The 23,806-nt window shown below is 44.6% G+C and overlaps 41 non-coding genes across 41 annotated transcripts; all 41 read right to left on the bottom strand.

Annotated features, from left to right (window-relative positions):
* Positions 1-514: 514 nt before the first annotated feature.
* Positions 515-586, bottom strand: TRNAA-CGC (transfer RNA alanine (anticodon CGC)). Its single transcript has one exon. It is a non-coding gene; the product is annotated as a tRNA-Ala (tRNA).
* A 127-nt stretch (positions 587-713) lies between these two features.
* On the bottom strand, positions 714-785 carry TRNAA-UGC (transfer RNA alanine (anticodon UGC)). The gene has a single exon. It is a non-coding gene; the product is annotated as a tRNA-Ala (tRNA).
* A 520-nt stretch (positions 786-1,305) lies between these two features.
* Positions 1,306-1,377, bottom strand: TRNAA-CGC (transfer RNA alanine (anticodon CGC)). The gene has a single exon. It is a non-coding gene; the product is annotated as a tRNA-Ala (tRNA).
* A 127-nt stretch (positions 1,378-1,504) lies between these two features.
* Positions 1,505-1,576, bottom strand: TRNAA-UGC (transfer RNA alanine (anticodon UGC)). The gene has a single exon. It is a non-coding gene; the product is annotated as a tRNA-Ala (tRNA).
* A 518-nt stretch (positions 1,577-2,094) lies between these two features.
* On the bottom strand, positions 2,095-2,166 carry TRNAA-CGC (transfer RNA alanine (anticodon CGC)). The gene has a single exon. It is a non-coding gene; the product is annotated as a tRNA-Ala (tRNA).
* Positions 2,167-2,293: 127 nt separating this feature from the next.
* On the bottom strand, positions 2,294-2,365 carry TRNAA-UGC (transfer RNA alanine (anticodon UGC)). Its single transcript has one exon. It is a non-coding gene; the product is annotated as a tRNA-Ala (tRNA).
* A 518-nt stretch (positions 2,366-2,883) lies between these two features.
* TRNAA-CGC (transfer RNA alanine (anticodon CGC)) lies at positions 2,884-2,955 on the bottom strand. The gene has a single exon. It is a non-coding gene; the product is annotated as a tRNA-Ala (tRNA).
* Positions 2,956-3,082: 127 nt separating this feature from the next.
* TRNAA-UGC (transfer RNA alanine (anticodon UGC)) lies at positions 3,083-3,154 on the bottom strand. The gene has a single exon. It is a non-coding gene; the product is annotated as a tRNA-Ala (tRNA).
* A 519-nt stretch (positions 3,155-3,673) lies between these two features.
* On the bottom strand, positions 3,674-3,745 carry TRNAA-CGC (transfer RNA alanine (anticodon CGC)). Its single transcript has one exon. It is a non-coding gene; the product is annotated as a tRNA-Ala (tRNA).
* Positions 3,746-3,872: 127 nt separating this feature from the next.
* On the bottom strand, positions 3,873-3,944 carry TRNAA-UGC (transfer RNA alanine (anticodon UGC)). The gene has a single exon. It is a non-coding gene; the product is annotated as a tRNA-Ala (tRNA).
* Positions 3,945-4,464: 520 nt separating this feature from the next.
* TRNAA-CGC (transfer RNA alanine (anticodon CGC)) lies at positions 4,465-4,536 on the bottom strand. Its single transcript has one exon. It is a non-coding gene; the product is annotated as a tRNA-Ala (tRNA).
* Positions 4,537-4,663: 127 nt separating this feature from the next.
* On the bottom strand, positions 4,664-4,735 carry TRNAA-UGC (transfer RNA alanine (anticodon UGC)). Its single transcript has one exon. It is a non-coding gene; the product is annotated as a tRNA-Ala (tRNA).
* Positions 4,736-5,255: 520 nt separating this feature from the next.
* TRNAA-CGC (transfer RNA alanine (anticodon CGC)) lies at positions 5,256-5,327 on the bottom strand. Its single transcript has one exon. It is a non-coding gene; the product is annotated as a tRNA-Ala (tRNA).
* Positions 5,328-5,454: 127 nt separating this feature from the next.
* TRNAA-UGC (transfer RNA alanine (anticodon UGC)) lies at positions 5,455-5,526 on the bottom strand. The gene has a single exon. It is a non-coding gene; the product is annotated as a tRNA-Ala (tRNA).
* Positions 5,527-6,046: 520 nt separating this feature from the next.
* TRNAA-CGC (transfer RNA alanine (anticodon CGC)) lies at positions 6,047-6,118 on the bottom strand. Its single transcript has one exon. It is a non-coding gene; the product is annotated as a tRNA-Ala (tRNA).
* Positions 6,119-6,245: 127 nt separating this feature from the next.
* Positions 6,246-6,317, bottom strand: TRNAA-UGC (transfer RNA alanine (anticodon UGC)). Its single transcript has one exon. It is a non-coding gene; the product is annotated as a tRNA-Ala (tRNA).
* A 520-nt stretch (positions 6,318-6,837) lies between these two features.
* TRNAA-CGC (transfer RNA alanine (anticodon CGC)) lies at positions 6,838-6,909 on the bottom strand. The gene has a single exon. It is a non-coding gene; the product is annotated as a tRNA-Ala (tRNA).
* A 127-nt stretch (positions 6,910-7,036) lies between these two features.
* Positions 7,037-7,108, bottom strand: TRNAA-UGC (transfer RNA alanine (anticodon UGC)). The gene has a single exon. It is a non-coding gene; the product is annotated as a tRNA-Ala (tRNA).
* Positions 7,109-7,628: 520 nt separating this feature from the next.
* On the bottom strand, positions 7,629-7,700 carry TRNAA-CGC (transfer RNA alanine (anticodon CGC)). Its single transcript has one exon. It is a non-coding gene; the product is annotated as a tRNA-Ala (tRNA).
* A 127-nt stretch (positions 7,701-7,827) lies between these two features.
* Positions 7,828-7,899, bottom strand: TRNAA-UGC (transfer RNA alanine (anticodon UGC)). Its single transcript has one exon. It is a non-coding gene; the product is annotated as a tRNA-Ala (tRNA).
* A 520-nt stretch (positions 7,900-8,419) lies between these two features.
* Positions 8,420-8,491, bottom strand: TRNAA-CGC (transfer RNA alanine (anticodon CGC)). The gene has a single exon. It is a non-coding gene; the product is annotated as a tRNA-Ala (tRNA).
* A 127-nt stretch (positions 8,492-8,618) lies between these two features.
* TRNAA-UGC (transfer RNA alanine (anticodon UGC)) lies at positions 8,619-8,690 on the bottom strand. Its single transcript has one exon. It is a non-coding gene; the product is annotated as a tRNA-Ala (tRNA).
* Positions 8,691-9,210: 520 nt separating this feature from the next.
* Positions 9,211-9,282, bottom strand: TRNAA-CGC (transfer RNA alanine (anticodon CGC)). Its single transcript has one exon. It is a non-coding gene; the product is annotated as a tRNA-Ala (tRNA).
* A 719-nt stretch (positions 9,283-10,001) lies between these two features.
* TRNAA-CGC (transfer RNA alanine (anticodon CGC)) lies at positions 10,002-10,073 on the bottom strand. The gene has a single exon. It is a non-coding gene; the product is annotated as a tRNA-Ala (tRNA).
* Positions 10,074-10,200: 127 nt separating this feature from the next.
* Positions 10,201-10,272, bottom strand: TRNAA-UGC (transfer RNA alanine (anticodon UGC)). Its single transcript has one exon. It is a non-coding gene; the product is annotated as a tRNA-Ala (tRNA).
* A 520-nt stretch (positions 10,273-10,792) lies between these two features.
* On the bottom strand, positions 10,793-10,864 carry TRNAA-CGC (transfer RNA alanine (anticodon CGC)). Its single transcript has one exon. It is a non-coding gene; the product is annotated as a tRNA-Ala (tRNA).
* A 127-nt stretch (positions 10,865-10,991) lies between these two features.
* TRNAA-UGC (transfer RNA alanine (anticodon UGC)) lies at positions 10,992-11,063 on the bottom strand. The gene has a single exon. It is a non-coding gene; the product is annotated as a tRNA-Ala (tRNA).
* Positions 11,064-11,583: 520 nt separating this feature from the next.
* Positions 11,584-11,655, bottom strand: TRNAA-CGC (transfer RNA alanine (anticodon CGC)). Its single transcript has one exon. It is a non-coding gene; the product is annotated as a tRNA-Ala (tRNA).
* A 127-nt stretch (positions 11,656-11,782) lies between these two features.
* TRNAA-UGC (transfer RNA alanine (anticodon UGC)) lies at positions 11,783-11,854 on the bottom strand. The gene has a single exon. It is a non-coding gene; the product is annotated as a tRNA-Ala (tRNA).
* A 520-nt stretch (positions 11,855-12,374) lies between these two features.
* TRNAA-CGC (transfer RNA alanine (anticodon CGC)) lies at positions 12,375-12,446 on the bottom strand. Its single transcript has one exon. It is a non-coding gene; the product is annotated as a tRNA-Ala (tRNA).
* A 127-nt stretch (positions 12,447-12,573) lies between these two features.
* On the bottom strand, positions 12,574-12,645 carry TRNAA-UGC (transfer RNA alanine (anticodon UGC)). Its single transcript has one exon. It is a non-coding gene; the product is annotated as a tRNA-Ala (tRNA).
* Positions 12,646-13,165: 520 nt separating this feature from the next.
* TRNAA-CGC (transfer RNA alanine (anticodon CGC)) lies at positions 13,166-13,237 on the bottom strand. Its single transcript has one exon. It is a non-coding gene; the product is annotated as a tRNA-Ala (tRNA).
* A 583-nt stretch (positions 13,238-13,820) lies between these two features.
* On the bottom strand, positions 13,821-13,892 carry TRNAA-CGC (transfer RNA alanine (anticodon CGC)). Its single transcript has one exon. It is a non-coding gene; the product is annotated as a tRNA-Ala (tRNA).
* A 127-nt stretch (positions 13,893-14,019) lies between these two features.
* Positions 14,020-14,091, bottom strand: TRNAA-UGC (transfer RNA alanine (anticodon UGC)). Its single transcript has one exon. It is a non-coding gene; the product is annotated as a tRNA-Ala (tRNA).
* Positions 14,092-14,611: 520 nt separating this feature from the next.
* TRNAA-CGC (transfer RNA alanine (anticodon CGC)) lies at positions 14,612-14,683 on the bottom strand. The gene has a single exon. It is a non-coding gene; the product is annotated as a tRNA-Ala (tRNA).
* A 127-nt stretch (positions 14,684-14,810) lies between these two features.
* On the bottom strand, positions 14,811-14,882 carry TRNAA-UGC (transfer RNA alanine (anticodon UGC)). The gene has a single exon. It is a non-coding gene; the product is annotated as a tRNA-Ala (tRNA).
* Positions 14,883-15,402: 520 nt separating this feature from the next.
* On the bottom strand, positions 15,403-15,474 carry TRNAA-CGC (transfer RNA alanine (anticodon CGC)). Its single transcript has one exon. It is a non-coding gene; the product is annotated as a tRNA-Ala (tRNA).
* A 127-nt stretch (positions 15,475-15,601) lies between these two features.
* Positions 15,602-15,673, bottom strand: TRNAA-UGC (transfer RNA alanine (anticodon UGC)). Its single transcript has one exon. It is a non-coding gene; the product is annotated as a tRNA-Ala (tRNA).
* A 7,032-nt stretch (positions 15,674-22,705) lies between these two features.
* TRNAA-CGC (transfer RNA alanine (anticodon CGC)) lies at positions 22,706-22,777 on the bottom strand. Its single transcript has one exon. It is a non-coding gene; the product is annotated as a tRNA-Ala (tRNA).
* A 127-nt stretch (positions 22,778-22,904) lies between these two features.
* TRNAA-UGC (transfer RNA alanine (anticodon UGC)) lies at positions 22,905-22,976 on the bottom strand. The gene has a single exon. It is a non-coding gene; the product is annotated as a tRNA-Ala (tRNA).
* Positions 22,977-23,496: 520 nt separating this feature from the next.
* On the bottom strand, positions 23,497-23,568 carry TRNAA-CGC (transfer RNA alanine (anticodon CGC)). The gene has a single exon. It is a non-coding gene; the product is annotated as a tRNA-Ala (tRNA).
* Between the last annotated feature and the right edge of the window lie 238 nt (positions 23,569-23,806).

Here is a 23,806-nt window from a genome sequence, read left to right as displayed (position 1 = left end):
TTTGCACCACTTTCAGAAACTTGCAGGAAACGGGTCAAGATTTTTGCAGCCAAGGGTTGGCATTTATTCAAATCGCTGAACCACCTTGAGAAAAAAACTGTGAATTCTTAGAGATACATCAGCTGACCTATTCAAGCTTCCGACACAAAACTCCAACTCGGTTTTCTGATGATACCAAGTAGAGACTCTGAAGCTTGTCCTTATTGAAAAGCTATTGCACATTTCCCACTTTAATCAGGCTAGAGAAAGTTTCCTATATTTGCCTGTGCTATTGATTTGTGCAAAGTTTGTTGAAAGTCCAGTTCCCATTGAAAACATTTTACTGGGTGGTAAAGTGTTGCCCTTGCCTTAGGTTGCATGCAGTCTTTAGAATCTGCCGCAGCAAAAAGCCTCGTCCTGCTATGTGACCTGGCAAAGAAGCCAGTTTAAGTGTCAAAGATGCCTTGCGAGTCTTGACGACACTAGTAAGCGTGAGTGTGTTTGCTAAAGCTTTCTAGCCATATTAGGAAAAGTTTGGAGATGCTGGGGGTTGAACCCAGGACCTCATACATGCGAAGCATGCGCTCTACCACTGAGCTACATCCCCAAAAGTCTTCCAGTGGGATGGAGCACTGACAAGTAATTCTTTCACCGAGTGACTGCAGGAACCACATAAGGAGAAGGAAAAGTAGTCACCTGTAGGAAGTGCGTCCTTTGCACGTAAAACCAGGCCATGGAGATGCCGGGGATTGAACCCGGGGCCTCACACATGCAAAGCGTGCGCTCTACCACTGAGCTACATCCCCGTTATTTGCACCACTTTCTGAAAATTGCAGGAAACGGGTCAAGATTTTTGCAGACAAGGGTTGGCATTTATTTAAATCGCTGAACCACCTTGAGAAAAAAACTCTGTGAATTCTTAGAGATACATCAGCTGACCTATTCAAGCTTCCGGCACGAGACTCCAACTCGGTTTTCTGATGATGCCAAGTAGAGACTCTGAAGCTTGTCCTTAATGCAAAGCTATTGCACATTTCCCACTTTAATCAGGCTAGAGAAAGTTTCCTATATTTGCCTGTGCTATTGATTTGTGCAAAGTTTGTTGAAAGTCCAGTTCCCATTGAAAACATTTTACTGGGTGGTAAAGTGTTGCCCTTGCCTTAGGTTGCATGCAGTCTTTAGAATCTGCTGCGACAAAAGGCCTCGTCCTGCTATGTGACCTGGCAAAGAAGCCAGTTTAAGCGTCAAAGATTCCTTGCGAGTCTTGACGACACTACTAAGCGTGAGTGTGTTTGCTGAAGCTTTCTAGCCATATTAGGAAAAGTTTGGAGATGCTGGGGGTTGAAACCAGGACCTCATACATGCGAAGCATGCGCTCTACCACTGAGCTACATCCCCAAAAGTCTCCTAGTGGGATGGAGCACTGACAAGTAATTCTTTCACCGAGTGACTGCAGGAACCACATAAGGAGAAGGAAAAGTAGTCACCTGAAGGAAGTGCGTCCTTTGCACGTAAACCCAGGCCATGGAGATGCCGGGGATTGAACCCGGGGCCTCACACATGCAAAGCGTGCGCTCTACCACTGAGATACATCCCCGTTATTTGCACCACTTTCAGAAACTTGCAGGAAACGGGTCAAGATTTTTGCAGACAAGGGTTGGCATTTATTCAAATCGCTGAACCACCTTGAGAAAAAAACTGTGAATTCTTAGAGATACATCAGCTGACCTATTCAAGCTTCCGACACGACACTCCAACTCGGTTTTCTGATGATACCAAGTAGAGACTCTGAAGCTTGTCCTTAATGCAAAGCTATTGCACATTTCCCACTTTAATCAGGCTAGAGAAAGTTTCCTATATTTGCCTGTGCTATTGATTTGTGCAAAGTTTGTTGAAAGTCCAGTTCCCATTGAAAACATTTTACTGGGTGGTAAACTGTTGCCCTTGCCTTAGGTTGCATGCAGTCTTTAGAATCTGCCGCGGCAAAAAGCCTCGTCCTGCTATGTGACCTGGCAAAGAAGCCAGTTTAAGCGTCAAAGATTCCTTGCGAGTCTTGACGACACTACTAAGCGTGAGTGTGTTTGCTAAAGCTTTCTAGCCATATTAGGAAAAGTTTGGAGATGCTGGGGGTTGAACCCAGGACCTCATACATGCGAAGCATGCGCTCTACCACTGAGCTACATCCCCAAAAGTCTCCTAGTGGGATGGAGCACTGACAAGTAATTCTTTCACCGAGTGACTGCAGGAACCACATAAGGAGAAGTAAAAGTAGTCACCTGTAGGAAGTGCGTCCTTTGCACGTAAACCCAGGCCATGGAGATGCCGGGGATTGAACCCGGGGCCTCACACATGCAAAGCGTGCGCTCTACCACTGAGCTACATCCCCATTATTTGCACCACTTTCAGAAACTTGCAGGAAACGGGTCAAGATTTTTGCAGACAAGGGTTGGCATTTATTCAAATCGCTGAACCACCTTGAGAAAAAAACTGTGAATTCTTAGAGATACATCAGCTGACCTATTCAAGCTTCCGACACGACACTCCAACTCGGTTTTCTGATGATACCAAGTAGAGACTCTGAAGCTTGTCCTTAATGCAAAGCTATTGCACATTTCCCACTTTAATCAGGCTAGAGAAAGTTTCCTATATTTGCCTGTGCTATTGATTTGTGCAAAGTTTGTTGAAAGTCCAGTTCCCATTGAAAACATTTTACTGGGTGGTAAACTGTTGCCCTTGCCTTAGGTTGCATGCAGTCTTTAGAATCTGCCGCGGCAAAAAGCCTCGTCCTGCTATGTGACCTGGCAAAGAAGCCAGTTTAAGCGTCAAAGATTCCTTGCGAGTCTTGACGACACTACTAAGCGTGAGTGTGTTTGCTAAAGCTTTCTAGCCATATTAGGAAAAGTTTGGAGATGCTGGGGGTTGAACCCAGGACCTCATACATGCGAAGCATGCGCTCTACCACTGAGCTACATCCCCAAAAGTCTCCTAGTGGGATGGAGCACTGACAAGTAATTCTTTCACCGAGTGACTGCAGGAACCACATAAGGAGAAGGAAAAATAGTCACCTGTAGGAAGTGCGTCCTTTGCACGTAAAACCAGGCCATGGAGATGCCGGGGATTGAACTCGGGGCCTCACACATGCAAAGCGTGTGCTCTACCACTGAGCTACATCCCCGTTATTTGCACCACTTTCAGAAAATTGCAGGAAACGGGTCAAGATTTTTGCAGACAAGGGTTGGCATTTATTCAAATCGCTGAACCACCTTGAGAAAAAAAACTGTGAATTCTTAGAGATACATCAGCTGACCTATTCAAGCTTCCGGTACGACACTCCAACTCGGTTTTCTGATGATACCAAGTAGAGACTCTGAAGCTTGTCCTTAATGCAAAGCTATTGCACATTTCCCACTTTAATCAGGCTAGAGAAAGTTTCCTATATTTGCCTGTGCTATTGATTTGTGCAAAGTTTGTTGAAAGTCCAGTTCCCATTGAAAACATTTTACTGGGTGGTAAAGTGTTGCCCTTGCCTTAGGTTGCATGCAGTCTTTAGAATCTGCCGCGGCAAAAAGCCTCGTCCTGCTATGTGACCTGGCAAAGAAGCCAGTTTAAGCGTCAAAGATTCCTTGCGAGTCTTGACGACACTACTAAGCGTGAGTGTGTTTGCTAAAGCTTTCTAGCCATATTAGGAAAAGTTTGGAGATGCTGGGGGTTGAACCCAGGACCTCATACATGCGAAGCATGCGCTCTACCACTGAGCTACATCCCCAAAAGTCTCCTAGTGGGATGGAGCACTGACAAGTAATTCTTTCACCGAGTGACTGCAGGAACCACATAAGGAGAAGGAAAAGTAGTCACCTGTAGGAAGTGCGTCCTTTGCACGTAAAACCAGGCCATGGAGATGCCGGGGATTGAACCCGGGGCCTCACACATGCAAAGCGTGCGCTCTACCACTGAGCTACATCCCCGTTATTTGCACCACTTTCAGAAAATTGCAGGAAACGGGTCAAGATTTTTGCAGACAAGGGTTGGCATTTATTCAAATCGCTGAACCACCTTGAGAAAAAAACTCTGTGAATTCTTAGAGATACATCAGCTGACCTATTCAAGCTTCCGGCACGACACTCCAACTCGGTTTTCTGATGATACCAAGTAGAGACTCTGAAGCTTGTCCTTAATGCAACGCTATTGCACATTTCCCACTTTAATCAGGCTAGAGAAAGTTTCCTATATTTGCCTGTGCTATTGATTTGTGCAAAGTTTGTTGAAAGTCCAGTTCCCATTGAAAACATTTTACTGGGTGGTAAAGTGTTGCCCTTGCCTTAGGTTGCATGCAGTCTTTAGAATCTGCCGCAGCAAAAAGCCTCGTCCTGCTATGTGACCTGGCAAAGAAGCCAGTTTAAGCGTCAAAGATTCCTTGCGAGTCTTGACGACACTACTAAGCGTGAGTGTGTTTGCTAAAGCTTTCTAGCCATATTAGGAAAAGTTTGGAGATGCTGGGGGTTGAACCCAGGACCTCATACATGCGAAGCATGCGCTCTACCACTGAGCTACATCCCCAAAAGTCTCCCAGTGGGATGGAGCACTGACAAGTAATTCTTTCACCGAGTGACTGCAGGAACCACCTAAGGAGAAGGAAAAGTAGTCACCTGTAGGAAGTGCGTCCTTTGCACGTAAACCCAGGCCATGGAGATGCCGGGGATTGAAACCGGGGCCTCACACATGCAAAGCGTGCGCTCTACCACTGAGCTACATCCCCGTTATTTGCACCACTTTCAGAAAATTGCAGGAAACGGGTCAAGATTTTTGCAGACAAGGGTTGGCATTTATTCAAATCGCTGAACCACCTTGAGAAAAAAACTCTGTGAATTCTTAGAGATACATCAGCTGACCTATTCAAGCTTCCGGCACGACACTCCAACTCGGTTTTCTGATGATACCAAGTAGAGACTCTGAAGCTTGTCCTTAATGCAAAGCTATTGCACATTTCCCACTTTAATCAGGCTAGAGAAAGTTTCCTATATTTGCCTGTGCTATTGATTTGTGCAAAGTTTGTTGAAAGTCCAGTTCCCATTGAAAACATTTTACTGGGTGGTAAAGTGTTGCCCTTGCCTTAGGTTGCATGCAGTCTTTAGAATCTGCCGCGGCAAAAAGCCTCGTCCTGCTATGTGACCTGGCAAAGAAGCCAGTTTAAGCGTCAAAGATTCCTTGCGAGTCTTGACGACACTACTAAGCGTGAGTGTGTTTGCTAAAGCTTTCTAGCCATATTAGGAAAAGTTTGGAGATGCTGGGGGTTGAACCCAGGACCTCATACATGCGAAGCATGCGCTCTACCACTGAGCTACATCCCCAAAAGTCTCCTAGTGGGATGGAGCACTGACAAGTAATTCTTTCACCGAGTGACTGCAGGAACCACATAAGGAGAAGGAAAAGTAGTCACCTGTAGGAAGTGCGTCCTTTGCACGTAAAACCAGGCCATGGAGATGCCGGGGATTGAACCCGGGGCCTCACACATGCAAAGCGTGCGCTCTACCACTGAGCTACATCCCCGTTATTTGCACCACTTTCAGAAAATTGCAGGAAACGGGTCAAGATTTTTGCAGACAAGGGTTGGCATTTATTCAAATCGCTGAACCACCTTGAGAAAAAAACTCTGTGAATTCTTAGAGATACATCAGCTGACCTATTCAAGCTTCCGGCACGACACTCCAACTCGGTTTTCTGATGATACCAAGTAGAGACTCTGAAGCTTGTCCTTAATGCAAAGCTATTGCACATTTCCCACTTTAATCAGGCTAGAGAAAGTTTCCTATATTTGCCTGTGCTATTGATTTGTGCAAAGTTTGTTGAAAGTCCAGTTCCCATTGAAAACATTTTACTGGGTGGTAAAGTGTTGCCCTTGCCTTAGGTTGCATGCAGTCTTTAGAATCTGCCGCAGCAAAAAGCCTCGTCCTGCTATGTGACCTGGCAAAGAAGCCAGTTTAAGCGTCAAAGATTCCTTGCGAGTCTTGACGACACTACTAAGCGTGAGTGTGTTTGCTAAAGCTTTCTAGCCATATTAGGAAAAGTTTGGAGATGCTGGGGGTTGAACCCAGGACCTCATACATGCGAAGCATGCGCTCTACCACTGAGCTACATCCCCAAAAGTCTCCCAGTGGGATGGAGCACTGACAAGTAATTCTTTCACCGAGTGACTGCAGGAACCACATAAGGAGAAGGAAAAGTAGTCACCTGTAGGAAGTGCGTCCTTTGCACGTAAACCCAGGCCATGGAGATGCCGGGGAATGAACCCGGGGCCTCACACATGCAAAGCGTGCGCTCTACCACTGAGCTACATCCCCGTTATTTGCACCACTTTCAGAAAATTGCAGGAAACGGGTCAAGATTTTTGCAGACAAGGGTTGGCATTTATTCAAATCGCTGAACCACCTTGAGAAAAAAACTCTGTGAATTCTTAGAGATACATCAGCTGACCTATTCAAGCTTCCGGCACGACACTCCAACTCGGTTTTCTGATGATACCAAGTAGAGACTCTGAAGCTTGTCCTTAATGCAAAGCTATTGCACATTTCCCACTTTAATCAGGCTAGAGAAAGTTTCCTATATTTGCCTGTGCTATTGATTTGTGCAAAGTTTGTTGAAAGTCCAGTTCCCATTGAAAACATTTTACTGGGTGGTAAAGTGTTGCCCTTGCCTTAGGTTGCATGCAGTCTTTAGAATCTGCCGCAGCAAAAAGCCTCGTCCTGCTATGTGACCTGGCAAAGAAGCCAGTTTAAGCGTCAAAGATTTCTTGCGAGTCTTGACGACACTACTAAGCGTGAGTGTGTTTGCTAAAGCTTTCTAGCCATATTAGGAAAAGTTTGGAGATGCTGGGGGTTGAACCCAGGACCTCATACATGCGAAGCATGCGCTCTACCACTGAGCTACATCCCCAAAAGTCTCCCAGTGGGATGGAGCACTGACAAGTAATTCTTTCACCGAGTGACTGCAGGAACCACCTAAGGAGAAGGAAAAGTAGTCACCTGTAGGAAGTGCGTCCTTTGCACGTAAACCCAGGCCATGGAGATGCCGGGGATTGAACCCGGGGCCTCACACATGCAAAGCGTGCGCTCTACCACTGAGCTACATCCCCGTTATTTGCACCACTTTCAGAAAATTGCAGGAAACGGGTCAAGATTTTTGCAGACAAGGGTTGGCATTTATTCAAATCGCTGAACCACCTTGAGAAAAAAACTCTGTGAATTCTTAGAGATACATCAGCTGACCTATTCAAGCTTCCGGCACGACACTCCAACTCGGTTTTCTGATGATACCAAGTAGAGACTCTGAAGCTTGTCCTTAATGCAAAGCTATTGCACATTTCCCACTTTAATCAGGCTAGAGAAAGTTTCCTATATTTGCCTGTGCTATTGATTTGTGCAAAGTTTGTTGAAAGTCCAGTTCCCATTGAAAACATTTTACTGGGTGGTAAAGTGTTGCCCTTGCCTTAGGTTGCATGCAGTCTTTAGAATCTGCCGCGGCAAAAAGCCTCGTCCTGCTATGTGACCTGGCAAAGAAGCCAGTTTAAGCGTCAAAGATTCCTTGCGAGTCTTGACGACACTACTAAGCGTGAGTGTGTTTGCTAAAGCTTTCTAGCCATATTAGGAAAAGTTTGGAGATGCTGGGGGTTGAACCCAGGACCTCATACATGCGAAGCATGCGCTCTACCACTGAGCTACATCCCCAAAAGTCTCCTAGTGGGATGGAGCACTGACAAGTAATTCTTTCACCGAGTGACTGCAGGAACCACATAAGGAGAAGGAAAAGTAGTCACCTGTAGGAAGTGCGTCCTTTGCACGTAAAACCAGGCCATGGAGATGCCGGGGATTGAACCCGGGGCCTCACACATGCAAAGCGTGCGCTCTACCACTGAGCTACATCCCCGTTATTTGCACCACTTTCAGAAAATTGCAGGAAACGGGTCAAGATTTTTGCAGACAAGGGTTGGCATTTATTCAAATCGCTGAACCACCTTGAGAAAAAAACTCTGTGAATTCTTAGAGATACATCAGCTGACCTATTCAAGCTTCCGGCACGACACTCCAACTCGGTTTTCTGATGATACCAAGTAGAGACTCTGAAGCTTGTCCTTAATGCAAAGCTATTGCACATTTCCCACTTTAATCAGGCTAGAGAAAGTTTCCTATATTTGCCTGTGCTATTGATTTGTGCAAAGTTTGTTGAAAGTCCAGTTCCCATTGAAAACATTTTACTGGGTGGTAAAGTGTTGCCCTTGCCTTAGGTTGCATGCAGTCTTTAGAATCTGCCGCAGCAAAAAGCCTCGTCCTGCTATGTGACCTGGCAAAGAAGCCAGTTTAAGCGTCAAAGATTCCTTGCGAGTCTTGACGACACTACTAAGCGTGAGTGTGTTTGCTAAAGCTTTCTAGCCATATTAGGAAAAGTTTGGAGATGCTGGGGGTTGAACCCAGGACCTCATACATGCGAAGCATGCGCTCTACCACTGAGCTACATCCCCAAAAGTCTCCTAGTGGGATGGAGCACTGACAAGTAATTCTTTCACCGAGTGACTGCAGGAACCACATAAGGAGAAGGAAAAGTAGTCACCTGTAGGAAGTGCGTCCTTTGCACGTAAAACCAGGCCATGGAGATGCCGGGGATTGAACCCGGGGCCTCACACATGCAAAGCGTGCGCTCTACCACTGAGCTACATCCCCGTTATTTGCACCACTTTCAGAAAATTGCAGGAAACGGGTCAAGATTTTTGCAGACAAGGGTTGGCATTTATTCAAATCGCTGAACCACCTTGAGAAAAAAACTCTGTGAATTCTTAGAGATACATCAGCTGACCTATTCAAGCTTCCGGCACGACACTCCAACTCGGTTTTCTGATGATACCAAGTAGAGACTCTGAAGCTTGTCCTTAATGCAAAGCTATTGCACATTTCCCACTTTAATCAGGCTAGAGAAAGTTTCCTATATTTGCCTGTGCTATTGATTTGTGCAAAGTTTGTTGAAAGTCCAGTTCCCATTGAAAACATTTTACTGGGTGGTAAAGTGTTGCCCTTGCCTTAGGTTGCATGCAGTCTTTAGAATCTGCCGCAGCAAAAAGCCTCGTCCTGCTATGTGACCTGGCAAAGAAGCCAGTTTAAGCGTCAAAGATTCCTTGCGAGTCTTGACGACACTACTAAGCGTGAGTGTGTTTGCTAAAGCTTTCTAGCCATATTAGGAAAAGTTTGGAGATGCTGGGGGTTGAACCCAGGACCTCATACATGCGAAGCATGCGCTCTACCACTGAGCTACATCCCCAAAAGTCTCCCAGTGGGATGGAGCACTGACAAGTAATTCTTTCACCGAGTGACTGCAGGAACCACCTAAGGAGAAGGAAAAGTAGTCACCTGTAGGAAGTGCGTCCTTTGCACGTAAACCCAGGCCATGGAGATGCCGGGGATTGAAACCGGGGCCTCACACATGCAAAGCGTGCGCTCTACCACTGAGCTACATCCCCATTATTTGCACCACTTTCAGAAAATTGCAGGAAACGGGTCAAGATTTTTGCAGACAAGGGTTGGCATTTATTCAAATCGCTGAACCACCTTGAGAAAAAAACTCTGTGAATTCTTAGAGATACATCAGCTGACCTATTCAAGCTTCCGGCACGACACTCCAACTCGGTTTTCTGATGATACCAAGTAGAGACTCTGAAGCTTGTCCTTAATGCAAAGCTATTGCACATTTCCCACTTTAATCAGGCTAGAGAAAGTTTCCTATATTTGCCTGTGCTATTGATTTGTGCAAAGTTTGTTGAAAGTCCAGTTCCCATTGAAAACATTTTACTGGGTGGTAAAGTGTTGCCCTTGCCTTAGGTTGCATGCAGTCTTTAGAATCTGCCGCAGCAAAAAGCCTCGTCCTGCTATGTGACCTGGCAAAGAAGCCAGTTTAAGCGTCAAAGATTCCTTGCGAGTCTTGACGACACTACTAAGCGTGAGTGTGTTTGCTAAAGCTTTCTAGCCATATTAGGAAAAGTTTGGAGATGCTGGGGGTTGAACCCAGGACCTCATACATGCGAAGCATGCGCTCTACCACTGAGCTACATCCCCAAAAGTCTCCCAGTGGGATGGAGCACTGACAAGTAATTCTTTCACCGAGTGACTGCAGGAACCACATAAGGAGAAGGAAAAGTAGTCACCTGTAGGAAGTGCGTCCTTTGCACGTAAACCCAGGCCATGGAGATGCCGGGGAATGAACCCGGGGCCTCACACATGCAAAGCGTGCGCTCTACCACTGAGCTACATCCCCGTTATTTGCACCACTTTCAGAAAATTGCAGGAAACGGGTCAAGATTTTTGCAGACAAGGGTTGGCATTTATTCAAATCGCTGAACCACCTTGAGAAAAAAACTCTGTGAATTCTTAGAGATACATCAGCTGACCTATTCAAGCTTCCGGCACGACACTCCAACTCGGTTTTCTGATGATACCAAGTAGAGACTCTGAAGCTTGTCCTTAATGCAAAGCTATTGCACATTTCCCACTTTAATCAGGCTAGAGAAAGTTTCCTATATTTGCCTGTGCTATTGATTTGTGCAAAGTTTGTTGAAAGTCCAGTTCCCATTGAAAACATTTTACTGGGTGGTAAAGTGTTGCCCTTGCCTTAGGTTGCATGCAGTCTTTAGAATCTGCCGCAGCAAAAAGCCTCGTCCTGCTATGTGACCTGGCAAAGAAGCCAGTTTAAGCGTCAAAGATTTCTTGCGAGTCTTGACGACACTACTAAGCGTGAGTGTGTTTGCTAAAGCTTTCTAGCCATATTAGGAAAAGTTTGGAGATGCTGGGGGTTGAACCCAGGACCTCATACATGCGAAGCATGCGCTCTACCACTGAGCTACATCCCCAAAAGTCTCCCAGTGGGATGGAGCACTGACAAGTAATTCTTTCACCGAGTGACTGCAGGAACCACCTAAGGAGAAGGAAAAGTAGTCACCTGTAGGAAGTGCGTCCTTTGCACGTAAACCCAGGCCATGGAGATGCCGGGGATTGAACCCGGGGCCTCACACATGCAAAGCGTGCGCTCTACCACTGAGCTACATCCCCGTTATTTGCACCACTTTCAGAAAATTGCAGGAAACGGGTCAAGATTTTTGCAGACAAGGGTTGGCATTTATTCAAATCGCTGAACCACCTTGAGAAAAAAACTCTGTGAATTCTTAGAGATACATCAGCTGACCTATTCAAGCTTCCGGCACGACACTCCAACTCGGTTTTCTGATGATACCAAGTAGAGACTCTGAAGCTTGTCCTTAATGCAAAGCTATTGCACATTTCCCACTTTAATCAGGCTAGAGAAAGTTTCCTATATTTGCCTGTGCTATTGATTTGTGCAAAGTTTGTTGAAAGTCCAGTTCCCATTGAAAACATTTTACTGGGTGGTAAAGTGTTGCCCTTGCCTTAGGTTGCATGCAGTCTTTAGAATCTGCCGCGGCAAAAAGCCTCGTCCTGCTATGTGACCTGGCAAAGAAGCCAGTTTAAGCGTCAAAGATTCCTTGCGAGTCTTGACGACACTACTAAGCGTGAGTGTGTTTGCTAAAGCTTTCTAGCCATATTAGGAAAAGTTTGGAGATGCTGGGGGTTGAACCCAGGACCTCATACATGCGAAGCATGCGCTCTACCACTGAGCTACATCCCCAAAAGTCTCCTAGTGGGATGGAGCACTGACAAGTAATTCTTTCACCGAGTGACTGCAGGAACCACATAAGGAGAAGGAAAAGTAGTCACCTGTAGGAAGTGCGTCCTTTGCACGTAAAACCAGGCCATGGAGATGCCGGGGATTGAACCCGGGGCCTCACACATGCAAAGCGTGCGCTCTACCACTGAGCTACATCCCCGTTATTTGCACCACTTTCAGAAAATTGCAGGAAACGGGTCAAGATTTTTGCAGACAAGGGTTGGCATTTATTCAAATCGCTGAACCACCTTGAGAAAAAAACTCTGTGAATTCTTAGAGATACATCAGCTGACCTATTCAAGCTTCCGGCACGACACTCCAACTCGGTTTTCTGATGATACCAAGTAGAGACTCTGAAGCTTGTCCTTAATGCAAAGCTATTGCACATTTCCCACTTTAATCAGGCTAGAGAAAGTTTCCTATATTTGCCTGTGCTATTGATTTGTGCAAAGTTTGTTGAAAGTCCAGTTCCCATTGAAAACATTTTACTGGGTGGTAAAGTGTTGCCCTTGCCTTAGGTTGCATGCAGTCTTTAGAATCTGCCGCAGCAAAAAGCCTCGTCCTGCTATGTGACCTGGCAAAGAAGCCAGTTTAAGCGTCAAAGATTCCTTGCGAGTCTTGACGACACTACTAAGCGTGAGTGTGTTTGCTAAAGCTTTCTAGCCATATTAGGAAAAGTTTGGAGATGCTGGGGGTTGAACCCAGGACCTCATACATGCGAAGCATGCGCTCTACCACTGAGCTACATCCCCAAAAGTCTCCTAGTGGGATGGAGCACTGACAAGTAATTCTTTCACCGAGTGACTGCAGGAACCACATAAGGAGAAGGAAAAGTAGTCACCTGTAGGAAGTGCGTCCTTTGCACGTAAAACCAGGCCATGGAGATGCCGGGGATTGAACCCGGGGCCTCACACATGCAAAGCGTGCGCTCTACCACTGAGCTACATCCCCGTTATTTGCACCACTTTCAGAAAATTGCAGGAAACGGGTCAAGATTTTTGCAGACAAGGGTTGGCATTTATTCAAATCGCTGAACCACCTTGAGAAAAAAACTCTGTGAATTCTTAGAGATACATCAGCTGACCTATTCAAGCTTCCGGCACGACACTCCAACTCGGTTTTCTGATGATACCAAGTAGAGACTCTGAAGCTTGTCCTTAATGCAAAGCTATTGCACATTTCCCACTTTAATCAGGCTAGAGAAAGTTTCCTATATTTGCCTGTGCTATTGATTTGTGCAAAGTTTGTTGAAAGTCCAGTTCCCATTGAAAACATTTTACTGGGTGGTAAAGTGTTGCCCTTGCCTTAGGTTGCATGCAGTCTTTAGAATCTGCCGCAGCAAAAAGCCTCGTCCTGCTATGTGACCTGGCAAAGAAGCAAGTTTAAGTGTCAAAGATGCCTTGCGAGTCTTGACGACACTACTAAGCGTGAGTGTGTTTTCTAAAGCTTTCTAGCCATATTAGGAAAAGTTTGGAGATGCTGGGGGTTGAACCCAGGACCTCATACATGCGAAGCATGCGCTCTACCACTGAGCTACATCCCCAAAAGTCTCCCAGTGGGATGGAGCACTGACAAGTAATTCTTTCACCGAGTGACTGCAGTAACCACATAAGGAGAAGGAAAAGTAGTCACCTGTAGGAAGTGCGTCCTTTGCACGTAAACCCAGGACATGGAGATGCCGGGGATTGAACCACCTTGAGAAAAAAACTCTGTGAATTCTTAGAGATACATCAGCTGACCTATTCAAGCTTCCGGCACGACACTCCAACTCGGTTTTCTGATGATACCAAGTAGAGACTCTGAAGCTTGTCCTTAATGCAAAGCTATTGCACATTTCCCACTTTAATCAGGCTAGAGAAAGTTTCCTATATTTGCCTGTGCTATTGATTTGTGCAAAGTTTGTTGAAAGTCCAGTTCCCATTGAAAACATTTTACTGGGTGGTAAAGTGTTGCCCTTGCCTTAGGTTGCATGCAGTCTTTAGAATCTGCCGCGGCAAAAAGCCTCGTCCTGCTATGTGACCTGGCAAAGAAGCCAGTTTAAGCGTCAAAGATTCCTTGCGAGTCTTGACGACACTACTAAGCGTGAGTGTGTTTGCTAAAGCTTTCTAGCCATATTAGGAAAAGTTTGGAGATGCTGGGGGTTGAACCCAGGACCTCATACATGCGAAGCATGCGCTCTACCACTGAGCTACATCCCCAAAAGTCTCCTAGTGGGATGGAGCACTGACAAGTAATTCTTTCACCGAGTGACTGCAGGAACCACATAAGGAGAAGGAAAAGTAGTCACCTGTAGGAAGTGCGTCCTTTGCACGTAAAACCAGGCCATGGAGATGCCGGGGATTGAACCCGGGGCCTCACACATGCAAAGCGTGCGCTCTACCACTGAGCTACATCCCCGTTATTTGCACCACTTTCAGAAAATTGCAGGAAACGGGTCAAGATTTTTGCAGACAAGGGTTGGCATTTATTCAAATCGCTGAACCACCTTGAGAAAAAAACTCTGTGAATTCTTAGAGATACATCAGCTGACCTATTCAAGCTTCCGGCACGACACTCCAACTCGGTTTTCTGATGATACCAAGTAGAGACTCTGAAGCTTGTCCTTAATGCAAAGCTATTGCACATTTCCCACTTTAATCAGGCTAGAGAAAGTTTCCTATATTTGCCTGTGCTATTGATTTGTGCAAAGTTTGTTGAAAGTCCAGTTCCCATTGAAAACATTTTACTGGGTGGTAAAGTGTTGCCCTTGCCTTAGGTTGCATGCAGTCTTTAGAATCTGCCGCAGCAAAAAGCCTCGTCCTGCTATGTGACCTGGCAAAGAAGCCAGTTTAAGCGTCAAAGATTCCTTGCGAGTCTTGACGACACTACTAAGCGTGAGTGTGTTTGCTAAAGCTTTCTAGCCATATTAGGAAAAGTTTGGAGATGCTGGGGGTTGAACCCAGGACCTCATACATGCGAAGCATGCGCTCTACCACTGAGCTACATCCCCAAAAGTCTCCCAGTGGGATGGAGCACTGACAAGTAATTCTTTCACCGAGTGACTGCAGGAACCACCTAAGGAGAAGGAAAAGTAGTCACCTGTAGGAAGTGCGTCCTTTGCACGTAAACCCAGGCCATGGAGATGCCGGGGATTGAACCCGGGGCCTCACACATGCAAAGCGTGCGCTCTACCACTGAGCTACATCCTCGTTATTTGCACCACTTTCAGAAAATTGCAGGAAACGGGTCAAGATTTTTGCAGACAAGGGTTGGCATTTATTCAAATCGCTGAACCACCTTGAGAAAAAAACTCTGTGAATTCTTAGAGATACATCAGCTGACCTATTCAAGCTTCCGGCACGACACTCCAACTCGGTTTTCTGATGATACCAAGTAGAGACTCTGAAGCTTGTCCTTAATGCAAAGCTATTGCACATTTCCCACTTTAATCAGGCTAGAGAAAGTTTCCTATATTTGCCTGTGCTATTGATTTGTGCAAAGTTTGTTGAAAGTCCAGTTCCCATTGAAAACATTTTACTGGGTGGTAAAGTGTTGCCCTTGCCTTAGGTTGCATGCAGTCTTTAGAATCTGCCGCGGCAAAAAGCCTCGTCCTGCTATGTGACCTGGCAAAGAAGCCAGTTTAAGCGTCAAAGATTCCTTGCGAGTCTTGACGACACTACTAAGCGTGAGTGTGTTTGCTAAAGCTTTCTAGCCATATTAGGAAAAGTTTGGAGATGCTGGGGGTTGAACCCAGGACCTCATACATGCGAAGCATGCGCTCTACCACTGAGCTACATCCCCAAAAGTCTCTTAGTGGGATGGAGCACTGACAAGTAATTCTTTCACCGAGTGACTGCAGGAACCACATAAGGAGAAGGAAAAGTAGTCACCTGTAGGAAGTGCGTCCTTTGCACGTAAAACCAGGCCATGGAGATGCCGGGGATTGAACCCGGGGCCTCACACATGCAAAGCGTGCGCTCTACCACTGAGCTACATCCCCGTTATTTGCACCACTTTCAGAAAATTGCAGGAAACGGGTCAAGATTTTTGCAGACAAGGGTTGGCATTTATTCAAATCGCTGAACCACCTTGAGAAAAAAACTCTGTGAATTCTTAGAGATACATCAGCTGACCTATTCAAGCTTCCGGCACGACACTCCAACTCGGTTTTCTGATGATACCAAGTAGAGACTCTGAAGCTTGTCCTTAATGCAAAGCTATTGCACATTTCCGACTTTAATCAGGCTAGAGAAAGTTTCCTATATTTGCCTGTGCTATTGATTTGTGCAAAGTTTGTTGAAAGTCCAGTTCCCATTGAAAACATTTTACTGGGTGGTAAAGTGTTGCCCTTGCCTTAGGTTGCATGCAGTCTTTAGAATCTGCCGCAGCAAAAAGCCTCGTCCTGCTATGTGACCTGGCGAAGAAGCCAGTTTAAGCGTCAAAGATTCCTTGCGAGTTGTGAAGAGCAGAACAAAAATGGTTACCTCAATGAACCACAAAAAAGAATTTGTGATAAATATTGACCTGTCCATTCAAAGACATTTTAGCTATAGTATGAAATCCTGGTTTTCTTGTCTGTGGAATTGCCTTTGTACTGTTTGCTTGTGAAACTGCCACTGTATTGTTTTGTTTGTGAAACTGCCGCCCACGAAACTGTTTTTACCTTCTTTCTTTGTTCAAACTTGTAAAACTTGTATAACCACTGAAACTAACTTAACCATTGAAACTACCTGTACAAACTATATAAAGAGAGGATAGCAGCATGAAGGCAGGCGTGCTTCAGAAGGCTTCCCAGTGATACACTATACGAGAGGTGTCTTGTGTATTATTTCTGGTGACTCCCCACTTCCAAGGGCTGCTCCGACTGAGTGAGATCTTGACATTTCCTGGCGCCTGAACAGGGACCCGAGGTCAGTGTATTCCTTCAAGAACACCGGCAGAATACGAACAAAAAGAGAATCTGGGATAATGGACGGCAGATGAACAAAAACCTGGCCAGGTAAGAGACACTGTTAGATCTCTTATCTGCCCTGCACTGTCCGTAAGATTTTCTGTGTCGTGTTCTTTAGCGGGTAGTTCTAGTAGAGGAGGATACCTATAGCTCGGGTTCTTGAACTATTTAGGAATTGATCACCTCACGGAGTACAGCATTGAATGAGAGTGAATGTGAATGGAAGGTGTGTGGAAGTTGGGAATAGCCCTATAAGCCGCCCAGGGTGTTGAAACAGAAGAAGTGACTGACCCACTGGGCAACGTGGTTGCGTCCTTTCGGGGAGACCTCTGAGCCTATGTTCAATCTCTGACCCTGTCTTTGATGAAAACCTGGTGACGGATAAGTGTATGATAGTATGAGCCCAGGACAGATAAATTAGCCTGGGACAAGTTTGATCTTCTGTATGATAGTATGAGCCCAGGACAGATAAATTAGCCTGGGACAAGATACGTCTGTCTGGTTGCATTTATGTTGTTTGCTATAGGTGTAGGAATCAGGATTTTCTTATATTAGCACGGTACGCAGAAGCCGTTAAACATCCTAGCTCCTTAGGAAGAAGGTAACGAGGTATTCTCATACCCAAACGCCACCTAGGGCAAGAAAAAAGACATCCTAGCTCCTTAGGAAGAAGGTAACGAGGTATTCTCATACCCAAACGCCACCTAGGGCAAAGAAGCTCAGGATAAGAAAATGGGGAATAAGCAAACAAAGTAGGAACCAGAAGAATTAGATATCTATACTATCATAAAGGAGAGAGATTCACTGGTTTATGTGTTGTGTTTAGTTAATTTGTAATTTCTGTTTGGAAAGATTGATTTGTTTATTTTTGTTTACTTCTGTGAAAATAGTTGGAAATAATTAACATGGAAATAGTCAGCAAGTTTATTGAAAAGTATGCCTCTGCTCAGTTTAATACTTGTGCAGATGATGCATTGACACATCAGTTTAATGACCTAATGAAACAATGTGAAGGGCAGAGTGAGAACAAGAGTAAATTGTCGAAAAAGAAAGCAAAGAAAGAGAAGTTAGCAAATGTTTTGTGTATGTTGTTGAAAATGAAAGGAATTGCAGAGCAAAAGGAATTGCATTGGTATTCAGAGAAAGCTCAATTTAGAGGTGAGGTGGACAAAATTGAACAGTTAGTCAGTATGGCTATTGCTAGTGCTGAAGATCCTAGTTGTGAATGTGAAAATCTAAGGGATGAGGTAGACAATATGAATTACCGAAATTGTGAGTTAAAAGATAAGCTCGAGGATTATAAGGAAAGATGTAAACTTAGGGAACAGCAAATTGCTTTGCTAGAAGAAAAAGAAGCTAAGTATAATGATGTTATGACAATACTTAGAAATCAATTGCATGATGCTAATGTAAAACTGGAACTAAAAGAACATGATACTATGTCTTTGAACTCACAGAAAAGTACTAAAGTGAATAGTCATTGCTGTAATCATATATGCAAATCTATTGACCAGGAAGAAAGAGACTTGAAAAGGGGGGAGGAGCAGCCTGTCTGCACTGCTGATAGCCCTGAAGGCAACCCAAATCAGAATTCCTCTCTCTTTACTCCTGAGTCAGGTAGATTAAGACAATTGAGGGAGAATTCGCTTATAAACAGCAGCAATCAAGTACATTGCACAACACTCACCATACAAGAGAAAACAAACCTATGCCAGATATTAGGGAAATTTGACACAAGCGCATCAGCCATTAGTCTCTCCAATAGGTTAGAAGCTGTAGTGACACAATACAATCTAGGTAATAGGGCTGCATGTGCATTACTTCGGGTATGGCTCCCATCCCAACTCTGTAAAAAGTTGCAGCCTCCTGTAGGATATCACAAAGGATTGTCTGCAGATCTTGAATACAATTGGGGAAATGCTAGTGACAGAATGGAGGAATTAAAGAGAGTCATAGGAGGACGAGATACAAGAGGTACTAATGCCTTAGAAAATGCAAAACTAAACAGGAAAAACAGGTTTTTTACAGAAGGAGATGGTGCCTTACAAACGATAGAATCAGGTACGCAATTTGTAGATCACTTAATGGTTTTCATGAGGGAGAGACAGAGGCAGAGAGGAACAACGGGAGTGGTGGCTCAGAAATCTGGACAATCAGTAGACGAATATTATGTAAGTGTAGAAAATAATTTCAGAGATGAAGGCATGGATCTAACCGCTTCAGGAATGATGAGGTTAGTTACAAAAACCTTTATAGATGGATTGTCTCCAAAAGTGAAGGAAAAGCTTAAGGCCGCAACCCCTGATTGGAGAACCTTGGAAGACCCACACCTGGCTAGACAGAAAGCTGTAGGGATAGAAATGGACTTAAGAGAAAATTCTAAGCCAGTAAGAATTGCACAGGCTAATACTGGCTCTGCTAATCAAAAGTTTACTTGTCATTACTGTAAGAAGCCAGGACATTTCCAAAGGGAATGTAGGAAGAGAAAAGCAGATATAGATTCAGGAACCTTTGTACCCAAAAAGTAGGATAAATAACCCAGCGCCTGATCAAACAGACAGTTCAGAATGACTGAAAGTTATGCAGGTCTCTCTTCCTTCTAGAAGACCAATAATACAAATTGAGGTTGAGGGTAAAAATGTACCTTTTCTGATAGATACGGGAGCAACATCCTCCATTTTAAATCAGGACTTTTTACCATATCCTGACAATATATCCTCAAAGGTAACATATGCAGAAGGGTATGATGGTAAAATTCAGGCGTTGCCCTTTACAAAACCTTTAAATGTGAGCTTTGGCCCTAAAACCTTTGTATCCAAATTTTTATTTGCTAAAGGTGCCCAACATTTCCTTTGCCAGGGTTCAGACTCTTAATCTCGCGTCTTTGCTCCCTTTAGAGTCTGAGGGGGGTACCATACCTGAGGAAACTGCACTCTCCAACTCCTTTGACCCATCAAAGTCAATGCATGATTGTGTACAATTAATGGAACAAGAGACTCAGGGCTTATGTAATGTACGTGACAAGCCACTCTGTAATGCTACATTTGAACTTTTCATAGATGGCAGTAGATATGCAGATATGAATGGACAATTTCATACAGGTTATGCGGTAGTAACTCAGCATGAAGTGCTGAAAGCAGAACCTCTCCCTGCTAATCAGTCTGCACAAGAAGCAGAACTTACAGCATTGGTTGAAGCTCTAAAAATAGCCAAAGATCAGACAGCAAACATATACACTGATTCTAGATATGCACATGGCATTATTTTCGATTTTGGCGTAATATGGAGAGCCAGAGGTTATATGACTGCTTCAGGCCAACCTGTTAAACATGCCTCCCTCATTAGACAGATTCTGGAGGCAGCACAAGAAACTAAAGAAATAGCGGTGATAAAGGTAGCTGCACATGTGAGACTCGACACCGAGGAAGCCAGGGGTAACGATAAAGCCGATAAGGCAGCAAAACAGGCAGCACGTAAACCCTTACATCATGCTCACACACTAGATAGCTCTGAAGATGATGAGGAGAGATTGAAGGAAGCTCAGAAACAGGTAGATGACGAAGAACGAGGGCAGTGGCAGAAAAAAGGGGCAGAAGAGCAGCAAGGATTATGGAAAAAAGGAACTTTGTTGTGTTTACCCAGAGCCTGGTACCCCGCAGTGGCAAGTGACCTCCACCTACCTACGCATGTGTCGGCAAATGGTATGACGCTCAAGGTAAAAGAAAGGTGGTTGGCTCCAGGCTTTAGTAATTTCGCTCGGAACATGTGTGCTGCATGCGCTATATGCCTGGCACACAATCCAGGTCAGACCATTAGAACCCTAACCAAGCATCATGTAAGACCACTGTATCCCTTTCAAAGACTCCAGATCGACTACATCCAACTTCCTAGGTACAATGGATACGAATATGTGCTTGTGTGTGTGGACATGTTCTCAGGGTGGCCAGAGGCTTATCCAGTTCGTAAAGCCTCAGCAAAAACTACTGCCATTAAAATAGCACATGAACTGATACCCCGTTACGGCATGCCTGAGGTGATCGAGTCAGATAGGGGTACCCATTTTACTGGGGAAATATTCCAGAATGTTATGAAAATGTTGGGAGTAGAAAACCAGTTTCACACTTCGTATCACCCACAGAGTTCAGGTAAAGTGGAAAGATTAAATGGAACAATAAAATTAAAAATCCAGAAGGCCATGGCAGAAACAGGAAAGCCTTGGACCGAGTGTCTACCACTTGCCCTGTATTCCATCCGAAACGCCCCAAGGGGGAAGGCTAAGCTGTCACCACATGAGATTCTTTTTGGTAGAGCAGCAAATTTGGGTTGTTATTTTCCACAACAACTGATGTTGAATACTGAGACTTTAACTGCTTATGTACAAGAATTACAAAAACGTTTAACTAAAGTGCATTCGCAAGTTTTTGCTTCCCTTCCAGATCCAGAAAATCTCGAAGGAGGCCACAAGTTGGAACCTGGTGATCAAGTCTACGTGAAAAGACACACCAGAAAGACTCTGGAACCGAGATTTGATGGACCTTTCCAAGTCCTGTTAACAACTCCAACAGCAGTCAAGCTTGAAGGAAAGGCATCATGGATACATGCAAGCCATTGCAAAAAAGCAGTATAAGACTCATGATATTGATGTTAATAATGTTAACCTCAACGGAATGCATGTATGTGGCCCCTTGGGACAAAAACCCTCTTGGTGTATGCTTCAGAATGTATCTAGTTTTGTGGATTTGGCTCACAGATTGGTATTGCAGCACTCAGCTTTGTGGGATCTGCCTGAGGGTACATTTTGGATATGCGGAGAAGGAGCATATAAATGGCTTCCCGTAGGTATAAAGGGTACTTGTACATTAGGACGCCTAACCCCGGCTACTTTCATAATTTCAAATAAACAAGTGAATATGCAAGCCGTGCCCAAGCACACACTGTATAAAAGAGCTGCAGATAACTCACCACGTCCCTCGGGGAGGCCACATATAGTACAAATGGGAATTCCCAACAAAATTGCTAGTACCATTTTTATTTATCCTATGTTAACACAGATGTGGGATAAATTAGTTAGAGCCACGGATTATCTAGATGACCAGATTTGGGATATATTGGACATATTAAATACTAGTATAGCTGTACAGAATCAGCTTATAATAGTCACTAACCAACATACCCTGGTATTGGATTACCTAACTGCCTCACAAGGGGGTATGTGTCAAATCATCGGACCCACCTGCTGTCATTATATAGACCCGAATAGTACTATGAATATGAGATTTAAATTAGAAGATGTACAACGACTCAGGGATCAGTATGACAAAGACAATGACCAAAATAAGGATAGCTGGTGGTCAGATACCTTTTCTTTTCTTAACCCGGCCAATTGGTTCAGAGGGTTCGGTGGGTGGGTTACCGGGATTATGCAAAGCCTAATACATGCAGTTATAGTTATTGTAATTATATATGTATTATTCAAGGTTGTACTCAAAGGTATCTCGGTATGCACAAATAAATTTTGTGTAATGGATGCGAGAATATAAAGTTTTTTATCTATATGACAAGGTTTTGAATGGAATATGTCAAAGGGGGGATTGTGAAGAGCAGAACAAAAATGGTTACCTCAATGAACCACAAAAAAGAATTTGTGATAAATATTGACCTGTCCATTCAAAGACATTTTAGCTATAGTATGAAATCCTGGTTTTCTTGTCTGTGGAATTGCCTTTGTACTGTTTGCTTGTGAAACTGCCACTGTATTGTTTTGTTTGTGAAACTGCCGCCCACGAAACTGTTTTTTCCTTCTTTCTTTGTTCAAACTTGTAAAACTTGTATAACCACTGAAACTAACTTAACCATTGAAACTACCTGTACAAACTATATAAAGAGAGGATAGCAGCTTGAAGGCAGGCGTGCTTCAGAAGGCTTCCCAGTGATACACTATATGAGAGGTGTCTTGTGTATTATTTCTGGTGACTCCCCACTTCCAAGGGCTGCTCCGACTGAGTGAGATCTTGACAGAGTCTTGACACTACTAAGCGTGAGTGTGTTTGCTAAAGCTTTCTAGCCATATTAGGAAAAGTTTGGAGATGCTGGGGGTTGAACCCAGGACCTCATACATGCGAAGCATGCGCTCTACCACTGAGCTACATCCCCAAAAGTCTCCCAGTGGGATGGAGCACTGACAAGTAATTCTTTCACCGAGTGACTGCAGGAACCACATAAGGAGAAGGAAAAGTAGTCACCTGTAGGAAGTGCGTCCTTTGCACGTAAACCCAGGCCATGGAGATGCCGGGGATTGAACCCGGGGCCTCACACATGCAAAGCGTGCGCTCTACCACTGAGCTACATCCCCGTTATTTGCACCACTTTCAGAAAATTGCAGGAAACGGGTCAAGATTTTTGCAGACAAGGGTTGGCATTTATTCAAATCGCTGAACCACCTTGAGAAAAAAACTCTGTGAATTCTTAGAGATACATCAGCTGACCTATTCAAGCTTCCGGCACGACACTCCAACTCGGTTTTCTGATGATACCAAGTAGAGACTCTGAAGCTTGTCCTTAATGCAAAGCTATTGCACATTTCCCACTTTAATCAGGCTAGAGAAAGTTTCCTATATTTGCCTGTGCTATTGATTTGTGCAAAGTTTGTTGAAAGTCCAGTTCCCATTGAAAACATTTTACTGGGTGGTAAAGTGTTGCCCTTGCCTTAGGTTGCATGCAGTCTTTAGAATCTGCCGCAGCAAAAAGCCTCGTCCTGCTATGTGACCTGGCAAAGAAGCCAGTTTAAGCGTCAAAGATTCCTTGCGAGTCTTGACGACACTACTAAGCGTGAGTGTGTTTGCTAAAGCTATCTAGCCATATTAGGAAAAGTTTGGAGATGCTGGGGGTTGAACCCAGGACCTCATACATGCGAAGCATGCGCTCTACCACTGAGCTACATCCCCAAAAGTCTCCCAGTGGGATGGAGCACTGACAAGTAATTCTTTCACCGAGTGACTGCAGGAACCACATAAGGAGAAGGAAAAGTAGTCACCCGTAGGAAGTGCGTCCTTTGCACGTAAACCCAGGACATGGAGATGCCGGGGATTGAACCGGGGGCCTCACACATGCAAAGCGTGCGCTCTACCACTGAGCTACATCCCCAAAAGTCTCCTAGTGGGATGGAGCACTGACAAGTAATTC

The sequence above is a fragment of the Ranitomeya variabilis genome, chromosome 1, assembly GCF_051348905.1.
Source record: "Ranitomeya variabilis isolate aRanVar5 chromosome 1, aRanVar5.hap1, whole genome shotgun sequence".
NCBI classification, from domain to species: domain Eukaryota; kingdom Metazoa; phylum Chordata; class Amphibia; order Anura; family Dendrobatidae; genus Ranitomeya; species Ranitomeya variabilis.
The sequence above is the reverse complement of the archived record's forward strand: the minus strand, read 5'-3'. Positions and strand labels throughout refer to the sequence as shown.